This window comes from Varroa destructor, unplaced genomic scaffold (assembly GCF_002443255.2).
Source record: "Varroa destructor unplaced genomic scaffold, Vdes_3.0 BEIS01000001.1, whole genome shotgun sequence".
NCBI classification, from domain to species: domain Eukaryota; kingdom Metazoa; phylum Arthropoda; class Arachnida; order Mesostigmata; family Varroidae; genus Varroa; species Varroa destructor.
The window spans coordinates 59,819,441-59,830,383 of record NW_019211454.1 but is presented as its reverse complement, the minus strand read 5'-3'; the positions used below and the strand labels follow the sequence as shown (position 1 = coordinate 59,830,383).

Genomic DNA, 10,943 nt, shown 5'->3' with positions numbered 1-10,943 from the left:
ATCTAAAAAGAATGAATTGAACGACACTTGGTATCTTCGAACGTCAGATGCCATGACGTCCCTCCGTACAAAGCGGAACTGGCAGATTCAGAGGAAGGCAAACTATTACTTGAAGATCACCATGCAGCGACAGTTATATTATGGAGAACTAGGGCAGCGTGCCCTTTTCGGCCGAAACTAAAAGATACAACAGCTCAACACAGACTTACACTAACTTCGTTATGCCTGTACGGTCAGCAAGTTAGGCCTCATCATGGCCATTGAGTGGTAAAAGTCGCTGAACCAATACCGCTTGTCTACTGACGTACCGGCTTGATCGAATAAACAGCCCAACGTATCCTGTAGGCTGTTCATACAGCGCTAGCGGCGCCCAGAAAGAAGCAGCGCGAGGGAGTAGAGCCTTAAGGAAAGGTTAATGTGGCTTAATGTCAATAACGGTCGATTCACCTCCTGTATACCTGCTGATTGTGTGATCTTCGTGATTACTTCCCGCTCCGCCTAGGAACGCCATGGCGGATGTCCTGTCAGCTTAGTAGATTGGATGCTTAATGAAGGCAGCAAGCATTACAATACTCCTACCCTGTCTTCTCATGCAGTTTCTATGAATACATGCCTGTATATAGATGTATGTTAATCTTCGTTATCTTCCTAATATATGGTGACTAGAACGCGACCGAGTTGTTCTTACATTCCGGACAAAATTTGCAAATGACGAATATTTTCTCGCGAGAGCGAACGCGCCAAAATTGAAAATGTATTTCTTTGCCCGAAATCGATGCTCCGTGGTATTTCCAGTGTGTCCCAGTAGTGGCGCAGCTTCTAGAACGTTCAAGGGAATTTTATATGCAACAAAGCGGACGATTTACAGTGGGGCTTATATTTAGGGGGCTGGAAAATTGATTGAATTTCTGATAGTCTTCAGCGGTCGATATAGAAATTGGCTTCTGTCTTCGCGAAGAGTATCGTCTAACCTATTGTGTCGCCAAAGAATCGGCAACGCCCAGCCTTTTTCGACTCTTCAGAGCGCTCAGTTTTTGCACTTTTGGGAATGAGTTATTTGCGTGGAACATAAGACCTTCACAGACAAGTCTGCCTGTGTTGCTTAACGGACGGTTACTCTTGAAACGAAAAGCTTGTAAATGGACAATTGAGAGTGGCTAACGTATAGTTGAAGTCTCGAATAGAAGCTTTGATCGAGTCGAACGGAGATCACATTAAATAAACATGTTTGTTATAAATAATCGTACTTGCAGCGTTGAAAAACAAGGCTAAAATAGTTGTCTTTGTTTAGATATGTCACCAAAATTAAAGTTCTACTTTAATTATAATAATTTAATATTTTAAGTGCAAGATCATGTAACTAAAATATAATTAATCAATTGTTTAGTATATATATTACCCCAAAAAATTTCAGATCTACATCGAATACTTTTTTCTAATGAAGTAATAAAATTATGTATTCTACGTTGAATATATGAACTTCAGTGTTTTTATAGGGTGGGCAGCCTAAACAACCGTTCACCTTTAAGTTTTTCACCTAAAAGGGCACAATACTAGGGTAAATATTTTCGTAAATGATATGAGCTTGCAACCTTTAATAATTGTATTTTCGACGTGTTCCTTATGAGAATTTTGAACGGTGCGTGCTTCGTCGATAACAGATATATGTAATCGTTCCCTTAATGCAACTTTACTTAGAAAACATGCTGTGTATTTCTTCTTCTGAACAGGTCGCTTTGGCGGAGCTTCGAAATGCTGAGCCATTAATAAAGATTGTTTGCCGTCTAGTTTTTGACATTCATGGTCTGATTCGCTTAGAACCAAGCCCCAGGTCGGAGCCTGTTAGAAGTTTATTAAAAGTCTTGAAATTAATAATAAAAGGTCTTCAAATTAATAGCCAACTATCACCTAGTTCGAATTTAGAAGCCGCTGGAGAAGGTCTGTTAGTGCATGAGAGTAGACAAACAGATATCGAACAGATCAGGCCGTGACCCTAGAACGAAGATCAGCACTCCTCCTGAAGCCAATTCCTAGGTTATTAATCGATATAAACCTACATCGGCTTCTCAGCAATAAAAGAACATGCATCGCTGTAGGAACAACAGTATCATTTAGATGCTTTGAACGGCATTTGCAAATATGAAATATTGCGACCACTCCGGAGATTCTATGTTAGACCGTGTCGGCTTAAAGCAAAGATTCAAGAACAGCTTTACATTACTGTTTCTTTATTTAATCACACTTAAGTATAATAAACTCTATTATAGACAGATAGTAGTCTGTAGTCAGAATCCAATGGCAAATATATAATACAAAATAAACACGCTGGTTCATTGTTATGTGCTTCAATTACCGATAGATAAATAGGCGAAATATACATTTTGTGCATTCGAATAATATAGTCATCGTGATTAATACTGGCTAAAATGTATCTTTTTTGATGCGAGTTACACAACAAACGATATAGAATTAGAAAGTGTATCATTTTTACTGCCGTAAATCTGAGCTTATTCACTCAGCCTTACAGATGCAAGCTTACAATCGACGTCTTTTGAAAACTCTCGATATATATGTATATTTTTACTTCCTTTAGCTGATATGTATTAACCATGTGAATTTTCGTTAAGTTTATGCTTAAACTTAACGACTTAGAAAACGAGACTAACTCTATGTTTAGGGTTGGTCTCGTTTTCTACAAGCAGTTTAAGTAGAGATCTCGTGAATTAGAAGAAAGTAGCGAAAACCTACTGCCTGAAGATTCACACTCAAGACAAACACCCACTCTTGCAGAGCTACGTAAATACAACGTAGATTTGAGCCACATGCTAGCTAGAGGTTTACCTATGATTAATCCTTTCGGCCAACTAATCGGTTTGTCTGTTTGCTACCCATAGGCAAAATTGCAGAACATTCAAACATGCATTTCCATCTTTTTCCAGTGACTTAAAATATACAACGTGTTCGGTTTTTCTGAAAAGTGAAGTTCCGACAAGTATGCATCGCATTCCATGCGGTGCGGGGGCCATCAATTAAAGTCGAATAGACGAGTGGGACCAACAGATAGACAAGAATGCTTCAAACATAACCCTCATTTTGGGCTGATCTGCTGGAAGGAACATAAACGAAAACGTCAAAAAAGCTAGGAACTTGCACAATTCAATGTCTCTCAATGAGCATACGTAAGAATTAACAATATCGTGCGAGTTACGTAAGATCATTTCGAAAAGATTGTAAAGATGGAAGAGAGTTTGAACACGGGGATTCTACCGAAGTTTTGTATTTGGGAGCTTCAAGGGAATTTCAACTCATTGATAGTAGAACCGAATTTGTCTCGGGTGTACGAGTACGACATGATAACTAAAGTACAGTAGCTTCATTTATCGCTTTAAGGGATCATTTACACTGAGGAGTGTCTAAAAAAGATATAGGAAGTTGCAAGTTCGGCTTCTCCTCACCATTAATCTTCCATTGTGTGATCGGCGTGTTTTATCGTGAATTCATACCGAGTCGTTTTACTGTGACTAAAAACTGTTACTGATAAACTTTACCAAGGCTGCGTGATGGTATCAAAAAAAAAAAACAGGCGTGAGCTCTTTAGCATAAAACTGCTACCCGTATCGTTTTTTTTCAGAAAACTCGATGCCTTTGTGTACTGTCTTATGCCGATAATCACCAAATCTAATCTATTTCGCTCTGGTTTTTCTTCTTCCCAACGTGCCGTAAACACTTCGAACGTAAGTAGATGTCAGACATTAGAAACAATATGAGCTGAGGTCTATTCCTGGCACCGACCTCGCAGATCATTTAGAAGAAAGACAATGATACACGCGCATTGAATCCGACAAAAACTACTTCATAGAGGACGTATGGGGTTTGGACGACTAAAAACAGTTGACACAGAGTTCAAATTGTCGCGACATTTTTGCTACGAATAATGCAGGCATCGTATCTAGCCATCGATGCTGGGGGTCGTCCTATGACCGTCCTATGATGAGCGAAAGCTGCAGAAAAGACCGCGTTGCCATGTTAGTTCAGATAATGGCCTCTTTACAAAGGAAGAAGCAATTTCGTTATCTCAACTTATTTTAATAGATTCGATCTCCTAGACCAGACTACCCGGACTCACCAAAATTTACTTTATTTGGCTTTCGCTAGATTTCGTTCTCCGTTTTGGCAGTAGACCCCCGACTAATAAAGAAAGCATCAATGGAAACGCTTCTTTGATAAGCCCATTCTTAGATCTCGGCCTTCCCTTTTGAATTGTTTGTCTGTTGGGCTTGTTATTTGGATCCAAACCGTCGTAATCCGACAGAGTAATGTCTCATATATGAACTGGATAAAAAATCACGTTCGTGGTCTGCCAGAATTTTTGTGAGACGCTCTAGTCCCATATAGTCTGTGACTGGCATAGAACAAGATCACGCGCGGTCCGTTACCTCTATTCGGGGACTTTGTATTGTCGACTTTTTAACTTAGTTGACGACCTGGGTCGGTCAGATAGCAACCTGCATTCATCGTTTCATTGTGCTTCTGAATTTTCCAATGGACCATTTCTCTCAGAGCCCACCAAATTCTATGAGTTGTCCGCACTTAGCTTGCACAGCTGTACTCCCCTGCTGTACAGATTGCCACAATATATTTAACTGAATTTACAACAGTGCGTTGCACACACATTGACTTGTTTTCTTACATGCGACGCGACACGCACGCAATCAAAAAGGTTGGCAATGGCACTTTCATTGAACTCATATGGAACCCATCATATTGCCAAAAGTAAATATATGTAAGTTATACGTGCCAGTTTACGCAAAGAGCTGTGAGGTGACTGCCTGAACTTTTCGCTCAGCTAAACAGGCAGATCATCATCATCATCATCATTATGCGTTTGTTAAAGCACCCCGAAATGTGGTTTGTGCTTTGTGCTTTGTGGTTCAAACATAGATCTTTTACCTGAAAGCGTTTAAAGTGACATCGACAAACGTTGTTAAATACACTATTTTGTATTAGCTTTAAACAATACTCATTGTCTCAGCTACATATTATCTAGAAAAAAGGTAGTCAAGAGAGCAGCTTTTCCATGATTTGGTCGCACAGTTAGCTGTTACAAATCAACTCGGTTAGTGGAGTGGAGAAGAATCCAAGGAAAGGACGTGCGAAGCCCTAAATTAAACGATTAAATAGAAAGTTCTGTACAAAGCTTATCGTTGCACGCGCGGCATGAAAATGTCAATTGCAGCTGTGTACGTGCTCGCAAGTACAATCATCACGATGCGTTTGTTTCGTAAGTTGTCCCGTTCCACCTTCAAGTAGCTATACAGAGACCCAATATTAGTTAAGCATTTTATTAAAAGCCCAGCACCCAGCACGTAATCCCAAGCTAAACTGCAGCGTCAAGTGATACGGCCGACAAAGCTGTTTTAAACCTATCGTAACTGTGCAAGTTGCTGAAATTATTTTCAGACCGAATGGCGACAGATCCACGTCGGGGCGTTCAATAGGACAACCTTGACAAGCTTATCTTAAACCTGGGCAATATATCCAGGATCCAGCGTAGCCATATGAACCATCATCGCTCACATATAGCCTCATTAGCCGATCAGCGGCGAAACAAAAATGCCCGGCGTCGTAGTCATAGGATACGTATCTCTCTTTTTAGGAACAAGTCACGTGTTGACTCTTTTTAAGACGGCTAATAATTGATTACTAACTTATAACTGTTAGTAAGTACAGAGAACACTATTTACTTGGGCATCTCGCCCATTCCCTAACATGTGTCTATTTAGAAAACTACTGGAGTGAAGTAATAAGACTGCATTCTTTACAACTGCGCAGGTCTTCAATCGATTACACTCCTGAAGGTCAACTTAAAGAAGCCGGTATGAAAAACTGATGTTAAAGCGACAGTACTTCACATCTAAAAAGAGGAAAAAACGTTATGAACAAAGAGACCGAATTCATTCTTCCGCTTGTCCTAATGCAGACCTTTTTTTTTATATATATTCTGTAGGTACATTGCCCGATATTCGTACCAATAAATGCAAAACATATGTTGTATTAAATGATACGATCGTTAATAAGTGAAACCGTTTCTAATATTTTTATTTGAAAGTGTAATTGACTGTATCATTACTCTCAAATGGAAGGAACACCCCCTAGGTCGAGGAGCTTCGTCCACAAAAACGGTATACCCGCGTGTTGCTTATAAACATTTCGGGTTTTTTACAACCAGTGGAGGACTTCATTCGCGGAATGACCTATAGACTATACACATGCGCACGATGATATCTATTTCGTACCTATACTTGCTGTTCACTATGAAATATCGCTTAGTATGAAGGCATTTGTTAACGCGACACTCGTAGACTTTCAATATACATGGTTACGTAGATGCTCTTAAAAACGGAGAGACCGGGCAGGTCAACTCGATCCGACCAAGACTCGATCCGACCACGACTCGATCCGATACTACAAGAAAACACCAGCAAATGAGAGAACTTGTTCTGCGTATATTATCGTATTTCTATAACTGCCTTCTGTAATGTCAAGCAAAGATATCAATTTTAAAAAATTTAGCTTAAAAAGCCTAGACTCGGCAAGCTTTTTTTTGTTAAGTCCATTCAGTTTCGACTGAAGGCACAAGGTACAACAAGTAGTTTGAAGGAAAATCGTTCGCAGTGATATTACGTCTAACTGTAAAAGGAAGAGCATCTTTGCGCAGTAATGATACAGAAAGAAGGGTAACCGCCGAGTTTCCTAGTAGTAATAACCTCTACGTAAATGGCTGGGGTATACCACCCTTAGTAGCTAGTGAAGCAATTTAGAGAACCTTAAACGTCCATAGCCCCCCATTCCAGTTTACATGAAAGTAAATTTTCTTTGTTTGCTTTTGGTGAAACTACCAGATCCTATTTTAGTCAGAGTCTTTTTGCTTGTTGTCTACTATTCAAATTGTATGAACGCCGCATAGACGCTCCAGTTATTTTCCTTAAATTCTCTGGATATTTTTCCTTCCGAAAGATCTGGAAATATGGCACATATTTAAAAACGTGTAGATTGTATGAAAAAAACGATACACTATATCTTAATATTGGAACTAGTTCATATTATTAAAACATCGGTGCTTCATAGTTGTGCCTTCCCCAAGTCCAGCAGGTACAAAATGAATTCGATGCTTTTACCGAACACGATTATAATTTTTAGCCCGATATAAGCATTATATGGAAGTATGAGTTTTGTTAAATACAGTGGTAACTAACGAGCTGACTTAATTTCTTTTTTTTTTACAGTAAAAACCCTAACAACTTATTACTGGGAGGGGGTATAGTTCTTCCATGTAAAAATAGATGGTATATTTCAGGATCTCAGTTACTAGAGAAACCTAATAAAATATTCTGGGTACCCGTGTCCACTAGAATGTCCAACTTAGGCGTGAAAACATCCAGTGATTGAAAGCAGTGCTCAGCCTTGTGGAAGAATGATTCATCCATGCAGAACAAACCCTTCCCATCTATTGACCACACTACCATACATAAAATTGTGATCAGCGAATAAATGTTTATCTTTTATTTGGCGTAAGCATCGAATGGCACACGATTGCCTATAGAGGTGAGGCTAAAAATAAACAAATCAATGCACCTTGCGCAACTCTTATAGCTATATAGATAGGGACGTTTGTACATTTACTGCGAGACAAGCAGTAATGTATAATGCAAAAAAAGACTAGTCAATGACCGCCAGATGGTTAGATCGTGGGCTGGTACAAAATGACAAACGTGCAATGCTGATGATAGTCAATCAGGCACAAGGGTCAATGTAAAGTGTCATTATGTACATTTTGCTATCGTGTAAGGTGCTTTAATAGGACACATCAATTGTTTTCCCTAGTCAAGTCAGGTAAGTTATGTAAAGCAATAAACTGAGACGTAGCACAGCTTTGAATAATCTTTTCCAACAAACAAGATAATACGCAATATGGAGTATTTCCTCACCGCAGAAACTGCCTTCCCGTTAGCTTTTTATAAGAGTGTTTCCGATGCAATATATTACACACGGTCTACTATTATCAAAACGAAGCGAAAAATAAATACGTCCTGGCCGTCTAGTCTAACCTGCTAGATAGAAACACGATAGGAATATTTGTTCAAGGTAGAAAATGACGACTCACACTTCAAAGGATAGCAGTAGGCTACGCCATACATGAGGAATTTACACCCTAAAATGAAATAATGCAGTTATTGTCGTATCTAGCCATGTTATCTTATCACTTTTAATATTAAATCGACCCCAATTCTTAGCGTAACGGTACATATACAGGCAGTAGCTAAGAGGCGTATTGTAAACTGACTAATTGTCGACAAAGAAATGACACATTTGAAAAAAACTCATTCGTCCTGATAGACAGCCTAAACCGGTAGTCGAAAGCTCATAATGCGAATTATCAGGCATGCAGATGGAAGTCGTTGTGCCCGTCCATGTGCTCCAGAACCCCCGAAGCCGATAAATTATTTTGTTACAACAGGGAAAGGGTCCGCCCCCCACACGCAGGTTCATGAAGTATTGTTGCAGGATTCATGCATGGTCGTTCCGTTGAATGAAAAAAAAAATGAAGAGAATAGATGTTAATCAATTAAGAAACTATTTAACGAAGTAACTAATACTTCGTTAAATAGTTAGAATAAAGATTCGGGATCATCTGGATAGTAATCGTCAAACGCGTTTTTGGATGACGATCATTTTCTCATGATTGGTCTGGATTTTGATAGACCAAGATCGCATATCACCTAACTGAACGTTGCGGACCATTTGTGATTTGATTTGAAATTAACTGGCCGTTAGCGATACAGCAGATGCTAAATAAGCTCCTTCTGTATAATAAAAAACCCTACTATATATACATTGCAGGATCTTCAGTTAACTAAAGAAAACATTACCTAATAGAACTTTGCGTTTTTCCGACAATTGAAGACCAATTAAACCAATTGCATTCTCACCTTACAAACGAGATTTACAAGGTTTCAACCTGATTCGTTGTATTAGACCCGTAGATTGCAACCTTAGCAAGCATCGTTTCCTGAAACCTTAGCACTGAAAAAAGGTGGATGGTATGGCATGACATAATGCATGGCACGGAAGGCAAAACCTTGATAATGTGACAACAATATTAGGAGGCAATACTCAGCTCTGGGAGCGGCAGGAAGGGACATCATCCTTAATCTAAAAACCTGGGTTACACATCCCGGTGGAGAAGTCACCTGCTATTTCATGGTTCACGAAGTTCTCTAAAGCTAGCTCCACAAAATCAATAAACCTCCTTCGGGCACTTGTGCTCTCTGAAATGCGAGACTGGAAGATACGGCACGCCACATGCTGGCGATTTGTATGGAGCTTACATATACTAAAACAAACACGTAGCTAACAGAAGGGAGTGTCATTAGGAAATGGCATAAGGTCCACACCCATAACCATGCGATCACGAGAGCGTTGAAGGATATGCCAGCTTCTAACAAAGGCTTATAAAGTTATGGCTGGACAACACGGCAGACGATGTTTTGTCGGGTTCAGGGAACATAGGATAAGGTCGTAGTCCTGTACAGGAAGTTAACTCGTTTGTTGGCGCTGAAGAATCTGATCAGCGTGACCCCAGCTTGGTGATCCGATGGAATCATCTTCACCTCTTTGTCAGTCCATAGTACTGTTGAATATCGGGGCTAAATCGGAATGAACCTCAAGAGAAACATTGAGAACTCGTAAATAGTTGTCCCGACCGGAGCAAATCCAACCAGAAAGGCTAAACCTCACTATCGGTCTTCATAAAATAAACTTCATGCCTTTGTAATGTTGGTCATACGTAAACTCTGTTTCTCAAACCCTCTCTAAAAAAAAAAAGAAATTGCAGACTTGGTTCTGCTGTTGATTGAGGATTGCACGGTAAAGTGGGCTCGTTTGTCACAGTTTTTTTTTTTCTAAACTAAACGACTAATCGCCAGTAATGGATTCTAGCATATCATAACTTCTAGCACGTTCAAACTCGTTCTCAAAGCACGCTGAATAATCTGAATTTTCTTTTGAAGCAAAGAAAAGTCTCAATGTAGTCTCCATTTATTGCAATTTTAATTTCGATTTTTTGATTCAAACCCCTCACTAGACATTTTTAAAGTGTCCCTCCCTTAATCTGCAAATAGTTTTTAGTAGTAATCGTGCGTCAAGAGATAGTTCAACTCGTTCAAGTACCGCTAAAATATGCTACATGTTGAAAAATTCGGCGAAATAAAACCTTGGGCTGATGACAGGCTGAAAGTACGGCAAATGCAAGGGCCTGTTTGGCAAGAAAGTTTTGCGTTAGGCTTAAAAATCAGGACATACGAACTGCTGGAACTTCTCTAGACGACAGAATTAGGAGATATTCTTTTCTTCAAAGCAACCTTAAACTTCAGCATAAAAAATCTAGGTCTATCAAGAATGGCTTTTCCAGCTATTTCAATTAATTTTTTACCACTTTAATTGAGGATCCTTCGATTTGCTTCATGAATATTTCTCGTTGCATTTTTCATGATTTCATGATCTCATATGAATTTTGGCCATAACGAGCACCGTAGGGGAAAGAAGTTTTTAATTTTTGTGGGTGTTCACTTGGTGCCAGGAGTAGCAAATGACCGCGTGCACGTTACGCCACGCACCTCGCCGAAGTCAACGTATTACCTTGTATTTTTGTAGCGAGTGAGGGGGTGGATCTTCAACACACAAGCTGCTCAGACGGTCTCGTTTTGTCTCTTCTGCAAACCGGAAAACTACTTACTGTACATGTACATTGTCTATTCTTTGTTGAGCTAGGCGATGCAAAAAAAGGTCAACAGCAATCACTATATTGTACAAACACTGTAGGCTTTTGCAAGGGATTACGAGGTAATACCTTTAGTATGTAGGGCGCGTCCGCATCTCTGAAA

General features: G+C 39.6%; 1 long non-coding RNA gene across 1 annotated transcript; it reads left to right on the top strand.

Annotated features, from left to right (window-relative positions):
* The first annotated feature begins 4,673 nt into the window (after positions 1-4,673).
* On the top strand, positions 4,674-6,059 carry LOC147758885 (uncharacterized). The gene is made up of 2 exons (XR_015327633.1): positions 4,674-5,281; positions 5,461-6,059. It is a non-coding gene; the product is annotated as an uncharacterized LOC147758885 (long non-coding RNA).
* The last annotated feature ends 4,884 nt before the right edge of the window (positions 6,060-10,943 follow it).